The sequence below is a fragment of the Dipodomys spectabilis genome, unplaced genomic scaffold (genome assembly GCF_019054845.1).
Source record: "Dipodomys spectabilis isolate Male_0828 unplaced genomic scaffold, ASM1905484v1 ptg000034l, whole genome shotgun sequence".
Lineage (NCBI taxonomy): Eukaryota > Metazoa > Chordata > Mammalia > Rodentia > Heteromyidae > Dipodomys > Dipodomys spectabilis.
In genome coordinates, this window is record NW_024870711.1 from 8,010,349 (window position 1) to 8,027,567 (window position 17,219).

The window sequence follows — 17,219 nt, forward strand, 5'->3', positions numbered from 1 at the left end:
AGATGTTTCTGTGAGGACATTTTAACACTCTACTGATGAGTTCACTACTGATGATTTTTGTCATCCACAATATGAGAGTGGGCCTCACCTAATCAGTTGAAGGCCAGGTTAGAACAGAGATTTTGTGTTTCCCTGAGCAAAGAAAGAATGCTGCCAGACTTGCAAAGTCAGTTCTTCCCTGGGTGTCCTGTTTGCCAACTCTCCCAGCAGAATTTGGATTTGCTGGCCTCCATAATCATATGGGTGATGAATCTATTCCTTAAAATAAATATCCATGCTAAAAATGAATGTCTGTCTATCTATCCTAAAATCAGTGTCTGCCTATCTATCTTAAAATTAATATCTGACCATCCATCCGTCCATGCATCCATATCTGTTGTTTTTCTCTGGAGAACCCTAATATAGTTCTATAGAGATACAAACCCTACTTAAGAATGTCTTTAAGCCAGGGGTTTATGGTTTATGTCCATAATCCTAGCTACTCAGGAGGCTGAGATGTGAAGATCTTTCCAGCCTGGGCAAGAAAGTCCATGAGACTCTTATCTGCAATAAACTACCAAAAAGCCAGAAGTGGAGCTGTGGCTCAAGTAGTAGAAGGCTAGCCTTGAACACAAAGGCTCAGGGATAGTGCCCAGGCCCTGAGTTCAAGCCCCAGGACCAGAAACAGAAACAGAGTGTCTTCAAGAAACTTACCCAGCCGGGCGCTGGTGGCTCACACCTATAATCCTAACTATTCAGGAGGCTGAGATCTGAGGATCACCATTCAAAGCCAGCCCAGACAGAAAAGGCGGTGAGCCTCCTACTTCCAATAAACCAACAGAAAACTGGAAGTGGCATTGTAGTTCCAGTGGTAGAGTGCTCGCCTTGAGCTGAAGAGCTGAGGGACAGCACCCAGGCCCAGAGTTCAAGCCCCACACTAACAAAAGGAAAAAGAAACTTACCCAGTGCAAGAAAGGAGAGGAACTTCACATCCAGTGGAGCCGGAAAGGTTCCACTAAGGAGACTGCACTTGAGGTAACCCAGGATAGATTCCTTCAGGATAAAAAGTGGTTGGTAAAGAGCAACTTCTATGGAGGAAACAGTTGTATGAGAACGTATGAAGGCCAAATTGTGCATTTACAGGCATCAGAAATCCAGTTTAGACCTTGGTGGTACATACAAGAAACCAAAAAGGACAAACCAGAGAGATCCATCCATCGGAAGCAAAGTGCTGGTGTTTTGGTTTCCAGCATAGACCTCAAAAGATGACTTCATTCATGACTACCTTATGGCAGCATTCTCTGGATTCTGAAACAGGTCTAGGACTGGCAACACACAAAAAAATCTAAAGTTTAAATCTTTCCATTTCCTACCCTGCACTCCCTTCTTCTGGTTTAAGGTTCTTCTTCCCAGAACCTGAACCAAGCCCTTCATCCTGCCTGAGGCCCTTAATGTTTCTGCCAAACTTGATTTGCCCAATTGATTGTAGTCAATCGGATTCAACTGGATAATATGAAAGTGTGAATGATTATGGAGTCATCTTACCCTCTGAGTTGAGTCTTCTAAGAAATAGTACTTGGTAATCTTTGTTGCAAATCTAGGCAGTAAAGCAAGGCCTTTATGTAGTTTGAATACATAATTTAGAAGTCAAATGGGAGGGGAGAAGTGGCCTGCTTGTGTAGTCTCACCTATATGGGAGGCTGAAGCAGAGGCTCCCTTAGTCTGTAAGTTCAAGGCCAGTCTGGGAAACAGCAAAACCTTGTCTCAAAAAACAAAACAACATCTCCCAAACAACAAATAAAAACAATGAAGACTAGGCTGGGAAGGTGGCTCAACGGTAGAGTGCTTGCCTTGCATGTATGAGGTCCTGGGTTCGATTCCCCAGCACCACATAAGCAAAAATTTAAAAAAGCCGGAAGTGGCGCTGTGGCTCAACTGGTAGAGCGCTAGCCTTGAGCTGAAGAGCTGAGGGACAGCACCCAGGCCCAGAGTTCAGGCCTCACAACCGGACCCCCCAAAAAAACCCAAAAAACAAAAACAACAATGAAGGCTGACAAGAGTTCAGTTCTAAAGTTGAAAGGAGAGGGTGAAAAGGAGATGATTATCATGAAAGTACCCTACATATGAAAATGTGATTATTAAGCCTGTTAAAAATTATGCAAGCTGGGCACAAATGGCTCACACCTATAATCCTAACTACTCAGGAGGCTGAGATCTGAGGATCACAGTTCAAAATCAGCCAGAGCAGACAAATCTGTGAGACTCTTATAACTACCAAAAAAGCCTGAAGAAATGTAGCCCCAGTGGCAGAGTGCCAGCCTTGAACATAAAATAGTAAAGGAGAGCACTCTAGCCTTGAGTTCAAGCCCTGTACCAATACCTTCTTATAGTCCCAGCTACTTATGAAGCTAAGGCAGAATTGTCTGAGGCCAGTTCTTCAAAACCAACCTGAGCTACATATACTGAGACCCTGTCTCAAAAACAAAGGAACGAAACAAAATCTGATTTATTTGGCTCATCTTTCTTATAATAACTACACTGTTTCAAAACAATTTTTAGGACATCTGGTAATGCTTAATACTGGAAAATTTAACATTAGAAACTGGAAGAGAGGAAGCAGTGGGAATGGATCATTAAATCAATGGTTCCCAGATTATGGTGGGTTACAATGCAAGTGGAAGGACAGGAAAGAAACCAAAACCTGGAAAACCATTTAAAAGGTTTGAGGAACAATTTGAGGTAGGAAAATGTCTTGGTAACAGTGAACATGCATGAATTTGCTTAAGCCCCTGGCCAGCCCCAGGAGCTTGAAGCATTGTCATTGATGATGGCTACCCCCAAAATAAAGGTTTCTCTAGGACACCTATAGCTCTAGGATGTCAGGTAATGGGTGTTTTTCATTTATTGCCAAGCTTGTATCATTTCGAAAATATGAGTAGCAATAGGGAAATTAGTGAACTATCTCTCTCATATACACACACTCATGAGATACACAGTTTTATTCCCAATTAATAGCTGACTTAACTAGAGCAAAACATAGTCATTTGAAGGTGAGGTTGAGGGAGATGGAGTAACACAACGGAAAGAGTGACTTGGATCAAGATGCATCGTACTCAGAAACTGACTTGAACTGAAACCCCTTTGTACAACTGTATAATTTTTTTTAAAAAATGCATTCTCGTCACAAACTGACATGCTAAATTGGAACACCTTGTATAGCTAAAGATAACTTAAAAACAATAACAAAAAAACAAGTCATTTGAAGCAGGGCACTGGTGGTTCACACTTGCAATCCTAGCTACTCAGGAGGCTAAGATCTGAGGATCCAGATTTGAAGCCAGTCCAGGCAGGAAAGTTCATGAGATTCTTTCTCTCTTTTTTTTTTTCCGTTGGGCATGGGGATTGAACTCTGGGCTTGGGTGCTGTCCCCCAGCTCTTCAGCTCAAGGCTAGCACTCTACTACTTGAGCCACAGTGTCACTTCCAGTTTTCTGTTGATTTATTAGAAATGAGTCTCACTGACTTTCCTGCCTGGGCTGGCTTTGAACCGTGATCCCCAGATCTCAGCCTCCTGAGTAACTAGGATTACGGGCATGAGCCACCAGCGCCCAGCCCATGAGATTCTTATTTCCAACTAACCACCAGAAAACTGGAAGTACTGTTGTGGCTCAAAGTGGGCTAGCCTTGAGCAAAAGAGCTCAGGAACAGTGCCCAGGCCCTGAGTTCAAGCCCCATGACTGAAAAAAAAAAGTCATTTGAGTCTTAATATGAACCAAAGTCAGCCCAAATCTTAAATTTTTGAGCTTTTTCCAATTACATGGTTTTTGTTGTTGTTGATGGGGCTTGACGTGATTATTGTTTTACTTGAAAACCTATTAATCATCTAATTGATTTTGGCCTGATATTCTAGTTTTGGGAGTTTTTTGTTGTTGTTGTTCATTTTTTGTTGGTCGTGGGGCTTGAACTCTGGGCCTAGGTGGTATCCCTGAGCTCTTCAGCTCAAGGCTAGCGTTCTACCACTTGAGCCACAGTGCCACTTCCGATTTTCTGAGTGGGGGTTATTTTGAATACGAGTCTCACGGACTTTTGTCCCTGACTGGCTTTGAACCGCAATCCTCAGCTCTCAGCCTCCTGAGTAGCTAGGAATACAGGCATGAGCCACTGGTGCTCCCTTGATATTCTAGTTTTTGAAACTGTATTGAACTTTGAGTTTGATGTCTACCAGATAATCTTCCCAAACTTTGGGTCACTGAAGACTCAACTTTGCTTTCATGAGCAGCTTAAGATGGAGGAAGAATGTTTTAAAAACATTAAGTTGAACTTGAGCAGATGGCCCTGCCTTGTTGAGTACAGAGGCAAAATTTCATGGCCCAGTAGATGCAATCTGGCTGGAAAGTGGACATGGGTGGAAGACTCCAGCTGCTGAAGATGGTTAATGCAGACAGGTGCTAAGGACAGTTACACAGAGGCCTTGAGAAATAGAGAGGGAATACAGGTGGATTAAATATTCACCCTTGAAGAAAAATAAGTTTGGAGAAAATACTCTCATATTTAGCTGTGCAAAGTCACAGAAAAGACTGACTGGAATTATAACATTTGAGAAGCCAGGTTAGGGAGTACAGAGATAAGGTCATCGTCAACTGAGGAGCACTTAGGGTCAAGTAAGTAAAATAAACTAGGATATTCTAAAATAAAGACTTGACAGGTGCTGATGGCTCATGCTGGTCATTCTAGCTTTCCGGAGGCTGAGGATTAAAACCAGCCCTGATAGGAAAGTCTGTGAGACTTCTCCAATTAACCACCAAAGGCTAGAAGTACTGGAAAGGTGCCAGCCTTGAGAAAAGAACAAAAACAAAAACAAAAAAAATCTCAGGGACAGGATCCAGGTCCTGAGTTCAAACCCCAGGTCTGGCACAAAAATATAAAAACTAAAGGCTCGTAGGCACAGTGGAAATGGTCCACAGGAACAAACTTTCCCTGGTCACCGGTGGGCCTTCAAAGAAATTGCTTTTGTCTAGGTTAAACCTATAGGATACCAAAACAAGAACTTTTAACCTTCTGGGGGGGGGGACCTCAAAAGATTACATAATCTGGGGATAAGTATATGCAAACATGACTTCTAAAGATACTTAGCAAAGGTTGACAAAAGATCTCATTTCCATACAAGGGACCACCTATATATCAAGGGGATATTTCTTCTGGGAGTAACCCACTGGGAGCCTGGGGGCAAGCCCTCTCTGCCCTGGCTGATTTCTCCCTTAAAGGGGTACTAGACTCACTGAAGTGTTCTAGGTTGGGGGTGGACAGGAAGTGACATCCGTCACATCTTCGGTCCAGAGGATGGGCTAAAGGGAAATCCTTCCTTACTCTAGGAATTAGCCCACGGGCTTGTGCGTTCAATCCGCTGCCTCTGGCTGGTGTGGGGTCAGATCCGTGCTTTCTTCAGGCTCCTGCCATCACCTCGGTGGCTGGTGGAGCCACAATTGATCTCCAAATTCCCAATTATGATAACTAATCATTATGATAACTAATCAATCAAACAAGTGGGATCCAGCGCGAACGGTCCGGAGACTCACACCTTCCTGCCGGTTCTCTGCACAGGCTGACTTACACACACGAAGGATGGGGGGGGTGGGGGGGTTCAGACTGGCCCCCCTAAATGAGCCGACCAGAAGCGTGTGGAGAAGCCTAGCTTTAGATAGCAGTCCACCGACAGACACACGCTCGTACGGACGGACACACTTACACAGACCCCCCCTCCCCACTCACGCACACTCATACAGGTAAGCTCCAGCTTTCGGGAGCCGGTCGCCAAGGCCCGGCTGCCTTCAGAGCCACCTGCCCCGCTGACGTTCTTCTCCAGCCCCGGGAACCGGGCCTCGGGTCCCGCTTCGCCCCGGGAGGCGCGGGCCCCGGTGCCGCGGGGGTCCCGGCCGGCTCGTGGAGGTGCGGGATCGCCCCCCTCCTCCTCCGGGCGTTCCGTCAAGTGTCTCGGCATCCGCAGCCCTCCCTCCCCGCCCCCCCCCGCCCCCCCCCCCCGCCCGGGTCAGCCCCCGCGTGTCCCGAGTGGCGGGAACCCGGGCCCGGGGCGCGCGGGCGGCGGTAAAACCCGGCGGAGGATCCGGCGCGGCCCGGGGCCATGGCCGGCAGGTAGGGAGCGTCCCCGCGCGCGGGGCCAGGGCCGGGGCCGGGGTCGCCGGCGGCCGCAGCCGGCGGGCGGGGTTCGGGGCCCCCTCCCGTGCCGCGGCCGGCGCGGCCATGGCGGTTTCCCGGCTCCCCCGCCCCGGACGCCGATGGCGATGCGTTCCGGCCCTCCCCCACCCCGCCCCCCGCGTCTCCCCGCGGTCGCCGGAGCCGGTGAGGCCGGGAGGGCGGGGAGCGGCGCAGAGCGGGCGGGAGGGCGGCGGCTGCGTGGTGCCGGCGGCGGGAGGAGGAGGAGGAGGAGGAAGAGGAGGAGGAGGAGGAGGAGCGGGGCCGGCGGCGGGCGAGCGGGCAGGGGAGGCGGAGGCGGGCGCCGTGTCGCACGCAGCTCCAGGAGGGGCACCGGGGTGGCTGAGGGACGCGGCGGGGACGGGGTTTCTCGGGGCCCGGGCCCAGCCAGCAGGCGGACACGTCGCCGGAGCCTCCGGGGCAGCTGGGAGATGCGGGTGAGTGCCGGCACCGCGGAGACGAGCGAGGCGGCGGCGGCGCAGGCCGGGCCCGAGCCGCGGTGTCGCAGTGACTGGGGCCGCGGCGAGCGAGGCCTTGGCCGCCGGGTCGGGGCCGGGCGGAATGGCGGCCGGGCCGGGGGCGCTCGTGGGTGGAGGACGCTGGGGTGGGAGGTGGGAGGGGGGGAGGCGGAGGGGAGCGAGCGGCTCCGGGCCTGAGTCACCTCAGGCCGGCCTCGGGCCTGGAGGGGCCGCGGCCTCGGCGGTGGCCAGGCCCGGCTACGCACTGGGAAAAAGAGAGGAAACAAAAACCCGCCCGGTTCACCGCGCCCGGGGGCGGCGGCCTGGCGGCGGGGCCGGCCTCTCCCCGCCGCGAGCCGGCTCGGCCCCCCTGGGGGGCCCGGGCGTCCGCGCCGCCGCCTCGTGCGGCGACCCCCGCGGGGCGCTCTCCGCCCTCGGCCCCGCTCGGGCCCTCCCCCCGGCCCCCTCCTCGCCCTCGGACGTCGCCGCCGGCCGCGCTCCGGCTCTCCGTCCCGGGGACTCGCGCGCCCCGGAGGAGCCTCGGAGCCGGGCGCCTCGGCTTTCCGGTTCCCGGCCCGCGGCGGCTCTCGGGGTCCCCCCCCCGCCCCGCTCGCATTGTTGCCGGGCGCTACTCTTGGGTAATGGTCGTCCTCCCGCTCGGTTCTGTGGAGGCACTGGCCGGGCCGGACCCGCGGGGATGCGAGGGTTGGCGGCCCGGCTGGACCGGGCTCCCCGGCGCTGGCGGGTTAGGCCGGGCCCGGCGCCTGGGCCTCGGCTCAGCGCGGCGCGGGCCCGGCCCCGGCGGGAGCGCGCGCCCTGACCCCGGAGGGCACCGGGCGCCCCGCCAGGCTGCGGGAGTCGGAGGCGGGGGGCGGTCCTTGGGCCCGGGGGTCTGCGCATCCCTGGCTCTTAGAACACGCGTGGTCCCGGAGCCCCCCTCTCTCTCTGTCACCCGTGTACCCCGATGTGTAGTGCAAAACTAAGATGATTTAAGAAAGACCGGAATGCTTACACTCGAGACCCCCACCACCACCATGGACCCCCCCCCCCCACTTCTGTCCAGCAATCTCGGCCAAAACGAGGGTCCTCCTTTCCGATCGGCCACCAGCTTCGCTTGTGGTAGGGGCGCAAGTACGAATCGCACTCGGCTTGGGTATTCTTGGCTCTTTCCTGCATTGAAACAGCCAGAAGTTGGGAGGGAGCGGCCACGCTTTTGGATTGCCACTCGCACGGGTAGCCGGAGAGCAGCTCAGTCGGATCCTAACTCTCCACTGAAGCGCGTGTGGTTTTCGGCTTAGTTACTTTGGGCTGATACCTGAAAATGTGGCGGATTTCGGAAGACCTCGGGAGTTTTCTGTGTAGCAAGAGTAGGTGTGGAGATTGTGAAACAAGTAAAGTCACTGGTTTTACGAAAATCAGGCTGCGGGATTCTTCTTTGTTTGAAAGGGTTTTTGGGGGGGGGGTTATTAGTTGTTATTGTTTTCCATTTGAAAGTTGTGGTTGTTGCTTTTCATAGTTGCATCGCAACTTTGAAATGCCAGAGCTCATGCAAACACCAGGCTGGCTGGCGTTAACTTCTATTATGCCCATTTTTGGAGGTTTCAGGAGAGTGCCCATTAGGCTTGAAGAAGGGGATGGCTGAATTGCTTTTTTTTTTTTTTAATGCCAGTCCTTTTTTTTTTATTATTGTTTTTTCATTGGTATCTTTAAAAAAAAAAACACCTCTTTGTCCAAAAAACAAACCAACTTTAGATATGCTAGGATTCTCCTCTAGCCTGCTCAGGCCCGGTAGCCTCCCCCACTCCTAACAGCCACATCCCCATTCTGAGACAAATGCCCGAGCTGGTTCTCTGAGGTGCCCTTAGATATGCATCAACTCCTTTACCCTTCATGGCATATTGCATCCCCAAAGAACAACTTGATTAGATTGCCTTGTAAATGAGTGATTTTTTAAAAAATAATTTTATTCCACCTACAGGGTTTGACCATACTTGCCCTAATGTTGGCTCTGTGGAGAACACCGTCACTGTCCTTTAACAATATAAGCTTTATTATGCTGTGGGATGCTTCGTGAGAGTAAAGCTGTTGTCCCTCCTCTTCCTCATCTCCTCTCCCCAGTATCTGATTACAGTACCCCAGCAGGAGATTCCTCACAAAACAAGGAGAAACTTAACAAATCTAGTTTTAAGGTTCAGATTTTTTTAAAAAACCAACTTTTTGGGTTTTTGTGTTCATTTTGTTCATTTGAAATAAAAATTGATTTTCTCCATGGCTGAAATACCACTTAGAACTGAGGCAGTTTGGTGATGGAGGCTCTCCAGGTTGGCAAGATACTCTTTTTGTATAAGATCCGAGGCACCTCTTTATTCCCAGGATACTCAGGGCCATAGTTTTTTGTGCTGAAAGGTGTGCCAACCTTTCAGCACAAAATGTTAAAATGAATGGACTTTAAATTTTTTTAATCCAATTGTTACTTGTTGGTCTTCAAAGTAAAAAAAAAATTAAAAGCCAGAAACTTTTTGAGCCTGTCACAGGTTCCGAAGCACAGCCTTTCTAGAAACCCCTAGCTGTTAAGTCAGTCTGGGAGAACTGTGGCTTCCTCTTGAACTTACCTTTTAGATATTTCTGGAGAAAAAGCTGCTCTCTTTTTAGGGCAATTCAAAGTCTATTTTGCTTTTTAAAAATTGCCTAATAAGCTGGGCACCCAATTAACCACTCAAAAACCTGAAATGGCACTGTGGCTCAATGTGGTAGAGCGCTAGCCTTAGCAAAAGAGCTCAGGGACAGCATTCATGGCCCGAGTTCTAGCCCCTGGACTGAAAAATAAATAATCTGCTTATCAATAGGCTTTTTTTCCCTTCCTTCAAAACCCCACGACCGGACCCCCCCCCCCCCCAAAAAAAAAAAAAGAAAAAAGAAATGAGTGTTGAATAATGAATCCTTTGGATAAATCCTTACGCTTATTCTGTTACTAAGGGTTGTACACTTAAAAATATGTGCATTTACTATTGCCCACAGTAAGAACGATAACATTTTATGCCTTAAATTTTTTATTCATAGAAATATTGTAGCTTTTAAAAGAAGTTTTAATTTATTTTTTTTATTTTTTTTTATCCGTCGTGGGGCCTGAATTCTGGGCCTGGGTTTGTCCCTCAACTCTTCAGCTTAGAGCTAGCACTCTAGTGCTTGAGCCACAGCGCTACTTCAGCTTTCTCTGCTTATGTAGTGCTCAGGAATCAAACCCAGGGCCTCATGCATGCAAAGCAAGCACTCTATCACTGAGCCACCTTCCCAGTCCAAGAAGTTGTAATTTATTTTTGCTTAGATATTATGCTTGAGTGAAAAGAGCCCTGTATTTCCTCATGTATAAAAATGAGATTCTGTGTGGTGCTGGGAATTGAACCCAAGGCCTTGAACCTGCTATGCAGTACTCTGCCACTGAGCTGTGCTTTCAGCCAGAGATGATTTTTGTTGCTGGGGGGCTTGGGGATTGATGTTTTGTTTTGTGTTTTGCTTTTTGAGGTACCTCATGCCATCCTCCAACTCTAGATCCTCTTGCCTAAGCCTCCTGAGTACTACCGTTGTGCAGTAACCCGAAGATGGTTAATTGTTATTCTAAGATTTCTTTAGGCCTTAAAGCTTGAGGGTTTTATGGGAATATCACAGCTTTTAAGCACAAGCAATGAGGCATTGGAAAAACTACCTTCTAGAACATAACGTGTTTATATTTGAAAAGCAGAGTTAGTTGGACAGTCATTTGAGTTTTTCTTTGGGAAACTTGGACCAAGTAAGCATTTCCATGGCTTCTGTGCTGCTTCAACATGATTGCAGCTGTGTACCCCCAAATTTTTGTCTCTTCCTTTTCCCTTCCTACCTCCTGACAGCTCAGGCATTGCCATCTCTTGACAAGCCCGCCCTTCCACCGAGGCTGGGTTAGGAATCTTCCCTGGATTCTGTGATATTCTGCCAGGGTTACTGCCTTAGTGCCCAACAACCTTTTGATGGTAGGTGGTGGTTTCTCTCCCTAGACTGGCCTTTAGGTTAGGGACAGTTGGCATCTATCTGGCCCTAATGCATGGCACACTGCTCATGACAGCATTCACGTACCTCTTGAAATCTTTACAAAGCCCTCTGAACTGTATGTACTATGGTTTGACCCTCTTTGTGGAGTAAAGTTGTTAAGGTTTTGCATGGCTTAAGGTCAAGGCTAGAAAGGCTCTGTAGAACCCACATTAGAACAAGAGAGTAATCCCAGAGCTTGAGCTTTTAACCAAGTGATCTGCCTAAGGGTTCAGCTGATTACTAAAAAGGTGGGAGAAAACTCAGAGGGAGAGAAAAGAAGTGTTTGAAGGATTAATGTCTAATAATCTGAACAGAACTCATCATGCAGAATTACTATTGACTACTAGAAGGAGCATATTCTTCCTAGTCTTTAGTAAACACTGAAGGAGAATAATTGGGCACTGATGGCATAGCCGTGAACAGCTCTGGAACTTTGGGGCTATTGTTAAATTGGGTGTGAGGTTATGACTCATTGGCCTTGCAAAAATTTGTACACCCATTTAAGACTATTAAAATATTTTATTTATTTATTTATTTTGTCAGTCGTGGGGCTTGCACTCTGGGCCTGGACACTGTCCCTCAGCTTTTCAGCTCAAGGCTACCAGTCTACCACTTGAGTCACAGTGCCACTTCCGGTTTTCTGGTGATTTATTGGAGATAAGGGTCTCATGGTCTTTCTTGCTTTGAACCGTGATCCTCGGATCTCGGCCTCCTGAGTAGCTAGGATTATGGCATGAGCCACCGACACCCGGCAGCTACTCAAATCTTAACAAGCTGTGATGTTTAAAAAGGCCTATGTAAAAAAAAAGGAAACATTGGGCTGGGAAGGTGGCTCAGTGGTAGAGCGCTTGCCTTGCATGCGTGAGGCCTTGGGTTCGATTCCTCAGTACCACATAAGCAGAAAAAAAAAGCCGGAAGTGGTGCTGTGGCTCAAGTGGTATAGCGCTAGCCTTGAGCTGAAGAGCAGAGGGACAGCGCGCAGGCCCAGAGTTCACGCCCACGACTGGACCTCCCAAAAAAAACAAGAACAAAAAATAGGAAACATTGTGTGAAATGGGTACAGCTATTTAGAACATATAAAGTGTGCATGCACTGGTGAAAGTTAAGTATAAAATGGTTATAATTTTAAGTTGTTTTTGTTTTGTTTTGTTTTTGGCAGTTGTGGGGCTTGAACGCAGGGCCTAGGAGCTGTCCCTGAGCTCTTTTGCTCAAGGCTAGTGTTGTACCACTGTGAGCCACAGTGCCACTTCCAGTTTTGGGGTGGTTAAGAGTCTCACAGGGACTTTTCTGCCCATGCTGGCTTCAAACTTCTATCCTTACTTAGATCTCAGCCTCCTGAGTAGCTAGGATTACAGGTGTGAGCCACCAGCACCCGGCCATGTGATTGATTTTGTTTTTGTTCTGTTTTGTTTTGCTTTAATACTTTTCAGTAAAAGATTAAGAACCAAAAGAATAAGATGGAGAAAACCCAAGAATACCAAAATAGAAGTTGTAAAGGAGAAGATTCATTTGATTATTGTACAAAATAATCAAAAGATATATTCCTTGCTTATGGGGAAAATGAGCAAACTATTAACTTACAAGGGATCAGGAAACATGAAGAATTTTCAGCTTTGCTAATAATATTCCCCCAAATGCAAATCTGTGAGTTAGTTTTTTAAAGAAAAATTAACATGGATTAAAAAAACTACTTCTGTTGAGAATATGGAGAACTGAGCCCACTTATTGCTAGAAAGACTGATTTAATATGATTTGAAGAGCAAAGTATAACCAAAACTCATGAGATATGTATGTCTTTTGAAATAGCTAATCTGCTTCTAGGAATTCAGTTAACAATATAATAAAGTGATTAATGGATTAATTGTCCTGGTTATGTTGTTTAATGCCCTCTTATTGTACATTTGTTTCCAGTTTGGGACTATTAAATCTTTATTGTAACAAGGATTGGGAAAACCTTTGCATTTCCATAATAGTGTATTTGAGTGTTAAATACAGAACAGAAACACTAAAACAAAGTAAACATATAATACATTCTCAGCCATGGCTTTTCTTTTAGATTTTTTTCCCCAGTGATGGGGGACCAAACCCAGGGCCTTTGCTTGTTAGGCAGGTGCCTACCACTGTCCTAAACCCCGCCCAGGGATTTAATTTGCAAAACTTCTGAGAAAACAGAAGCAGAGGGACCACCTGCAAAAGAAATACTTTGCTTGTATAATACTGAAATTATGGGTACTTGCTTTTCCTGTAGCTCCTCTGCTAGTTTGTGAGTGCACAAGATTAAGTATCTGATTTTGTCCCTTGTGTTTCCAGTAGTCAGGTTCTCCTTTGTCTGGTCTCCCTATTTATACCCCTGTATTGCAATCCTGTAGACACTGCAGGTCCCCTTCATCAAACTGTCTTACAATTTTATAAAATTCTCTTGTTTTCATACTTAAACACCAGAGTAAGCATTGATGAATTACATTCCAGAAGTTTCCTTTTTTATTGATAACTCAACATCCTGTTCTGTTTTGCTTAGTTCCTAACTCCTAGTGATAGTTTAGGTAGATGCAATTCTAATTGAATATTTGAACTTAAAATGCCTTTATCATAGTCTGTATGTTAGCCTGGAAAAATTGAAAGATTATTGTGGCTTATTTTAAGAAAGATCCTCTAAATGGCTTAACATAGGAATGCTGATGTATTATGAAGAAATAGCTGCACAGAATTGGGTCGCCAAATGCCTTGACTAAGAAATTACTACTAAGTAAAATGCTTGTATATGTCTGATAGCCATCTGAAAGTTAGAATGTGGGGAAAAAAGCAAGAGAGCTAAGCTGGGCGCCGGTGGCTTATGCCTGTAATCCTAGCTACTCAGGAGGCTGAGATCTGAGGATTGTGGTTCAAAGCCAGCCAGGGCAGGAAAGTCTGTGAGACTCTTATCTCCAATGAACCATTAGAAAACCGAAGTGGTGCGCTGTGGCTTAAGTGGTAGAGTGCTAGCCTTGAGCTGAAGAGCTGAGGCATAGTGCCCAAGCCCAGAGTTCAAGCCCCACGACCGACAGAAAAAAAAAAAAAAAAGCAAGAGAGCTTAGACCTTCCTTCCTGAGGGATGGAAGGAGACCAGCTCTGGGAAAAATGGAAGGAAAAGTATGGACCCACACACCAGGTTCATCTTTCCCCAGAAATCTGAGTGGATGCAGAGTTAAGACCATTTCTCTCTTCCCAGACCCTTTCTCCAATTCATTCCATCAGTGTTGGAAACGGGGAGGCATATCTTTGGGGGAGAGGGAAGAAGGAGAAAAATAAGTGCAATGATTTTGACTTAAAATCTTGACCAGGACTGTGGCACACAGCTGCAGTCTCAGCTACTTGGGAGGCAAGAGGTAGAATTGTCATCAGAGGTGACCCAGGCAAAACCCAAGACCTTATCCTAAAAACACTGAAAGCAAAGATCTCAGGCTCTGCTCAAGTATTACAGTGTCCTAAAAGTACAAGTCTTCAGTTCAGTCTCCAATACCACTTAAAAAAAAAAAAAAGGAAGGAGAAAGGATCAAATCTTTGAAAGTTAGTTACTTGTAGATTTCTCTCACGTGTAATAATAGCGCTTAGTGCTCAACATAGAGTATATGCCAAAGACCTTCTGAACACCTTTTGTGACTTAGTGGCTGCTGGTCCTCAGCTTTCTGCTTCTTGCATGTCTGTCTCACTGCCCTAAGTGGTATAAAGACTTAAAGAGAAACTTGTCTGAAGAGGAAAGAAGGATGGCCAATAGACACATGAAGAAATGCTCAACCTCTCTAGCCATAAAAGAAATGCAAATCAAAACAACATTGAGATACCACCTCACCCCAGTTAGAATGGCTATAATCAAGAACTCTAATAACAGATGCTGGAGGGGATGTGGACAGAAGGGAACCTTACTGCATTGTTGGTGGGAGTGTAAACTTGTTCAACCACTTTGGAAAGCAGTATGGAGGTTCCTCAAAAGACTCCAGAGCTCCCCTATGACCCAGCAATCCCACTTTTGGGCATTTACCCAAATGATCACAAACAAGACCACACTAAAGCTACCAGCACAACTATGCTTATTGCAGCATTATTTACCATAGCTAAGATATGGAACCAACCCAGATGCCCCTCAGTAGATGAATGGATCAAGAAAATGTGGTATATATCCACAATGGAATTCTATGCCTCCATCAGAAAGAATGACATTGCCCCATTTGTTAGGAAATGGAAAGACTTGGAAAAATTATATTAAGTGAAGTAAGCCAGGCCCAAAGAAACATAGGTCCCATGGTTTCCTTATCTGTAATAACTAGTATATGTCTGAGACAAGCAGAAAAGGTCAGATAAGTTGATGTTAGGTGAAATGAACCCCAAGATAAGTATTCACATGTTTTTCTTTCTTTCTTGCGATTGTTTCTAACATATTTATAAGATTATTTCTTTGTTGCTTTGTATGTCCCTCCCCCACGGTATAACCCCTGCTGTCATTGTATTTGATGTTGGTATAATTTGTGGAGGGGAAGGGCAAAGACAAATCATTTAAATAGGGATACAGGTGGACCCATTGCAACAATGAGATGTACAAGTAGTTATGTGGAAAACGAACTTCACAACTTTGATGGGGGGGGAGGATGGAAAGGGATGGGAAGGGGAAACAAAAGAGGAGGCTACAATGCTTGATAAGAAATGTACGCATTATCTTGCCCATGTAATTGTAACCCCTCTGTACAGTATTTTCACAATTAAAAAAAAAAAAAAAAGAACGTTAAAGCCTCATTAAAGGCTTGTATGAGATGAGTACTCTTACAGAGACTCCCAAAATTCAATGCATCTCATGTAAAGAGTCATTCATTATCAACAAGGGACTCAGACATTCAGAAAGGATGGCAAAGGTTCACTTGTCTAAGCACCTTTGCATGGTTGTTTTCTTTGTAATGCATTTCATCACCTGGGACACTATAAAGCTTTTTGTTAGTTTTGGTCTGTGATGCTATCACTACCTACCTACTGCATTTTTAGAATTTTTATATTTGTTTAGGCCAGGTTTTTGTTGTTTTGCCCCATGTATGTTCTGTGACATTAGGTGTAGAAGTGGGAGGGAAGATTTGTTAATAAGTATAGGAAGTACTGTTTTATGTATGTTTTAATAAGCTTTAATATGTCCATGAGCCTAAAGAGATTGTGTATGGGGGGGGCCACTTTAACTTAAATACCTTTCAGAGGAAACATACCACATCAAAGAGCATTCTGAAGAATGCATACAGACTTTAAAAATCAAAGAATGTGGAAAATGATGTGCCTTACAGTAGCAATGTGGTATGGAGTGAATCCATATGTACCTTTTTTTCTGTCTTTGGTGGTGAGCATGATTGGCCCCTGGAAGCACTTAGTGTTCATTCTTTAGAACATAGTGTGGGATGTGTCACAGAGGCCAGGATCCTAATGAATTATTCAGTTGGGGGTTTAGCTGTCTAGAAAGAATTTAAATTTTTTTCTTCATTAATTTGAATATGTGGGGATTGGGAGTGGTTTGAGTATCAAATCAAGGAACTGGTACATGCAAGACATAGGAATTTTTTCCCCTTACTTTAGTCCTCCTTATCTTCATCATGTATTTTCTTCTTCTTCTTCTTTTTTTCTCCCTGGTCCAAGACCAGGACTCCGACTGGGGACCTGTGGCCACTTTCACTCATTGGCTAGCACTCTACCAACTGAGCTATGCCTCCAACCCCTTATTCTAAGTGCTGTTGCAGGAAGTATCTTAACATTTCTTCTCCAGATGTATGGATTGCAATAATTACTACTGGAACAAAACAACACAAAGCATGTTTTGTTCACATTTTATTGGTTGTATCAAGTAGAGCACTTGTTAGACTTAGAAAATACTGCTTTGAACCATTAACTACAAAGATACTACCAATTAATTGGTTTTTGTTGTATAAAAATCTAGAGTCGGGGCTGGGAAGGTGGCTCAGTGGTAGAGTGCTTGCCTTGCATGCATGAAGCCCTGGGTTCGATTCCTCAGCACCACATAAGCAGAAAAACCCGGAAGTGGCACTGTGGCTTAAGTAGAGCGCTCACCTTGAGCTGAAAAGCTGAGGGACAGCGCCCAGGCCCGGAGTTCAGGCCCCAGAACCAACCAAAAAAACAAACAAACAAAAAATCTAGAGTCTGGTTGCATAGCTCAGTGGTAGAATGCTTTCCTAGCATATTCAACAAGGACCTGGATTTTATACCCAAGTGCTCACTTCCCTTATGCCTAAAAAAAAAATGTCTGAAACTTCCAAATTTTAAAAGTATGTAAGTGCTTCTCTAAAGTTCTCTCACATTTCTTTTGTTTTGTGAGATTAGTTGTATTTCTAACTCAGTGACATCTAGAGTGTGAACACTGTTTACATGATGATGTTAAGTCAGATTGGTTTGGGAAAGTAGTTCGCTTTTCTAGAATCTCGTCTCTGAGAAGGAAATATAATACCTATTTCCATACTTTTGGACCAAGGCATCCCTTTTTGTGTGCGTG

The 17,219-nt window shown here is 46.1% G+C and overlaps 1 protein-coding gene across 2 annotated transcripts in view; it reads left to right on the plus strand.

The window, feature by feature from the left end:
* The first annotated feature begins 6,109 nt into the window (after positions 1-6,109).
* Cul1 (cullin 1) overlaps positions 6,110-17,219 on the plus strand; it is a 76,549-nt gene continuing 65,439 nt past the window's right edge. Inside the window, exon 1 of one of the 2 annotated variants that reach the window (XM_042677156.1) lies at positions 6,110-6,128. The gene's annotated coding sequence lies outside the window, so the exon portion shown is untranslated. Of the gene's footprint in view, positions 6,129-6,503; positions 6,626-17,219 lie in introns of those variants that run through there. The other variant, XM_042677153.1, reaches the window with a different exon arrangement.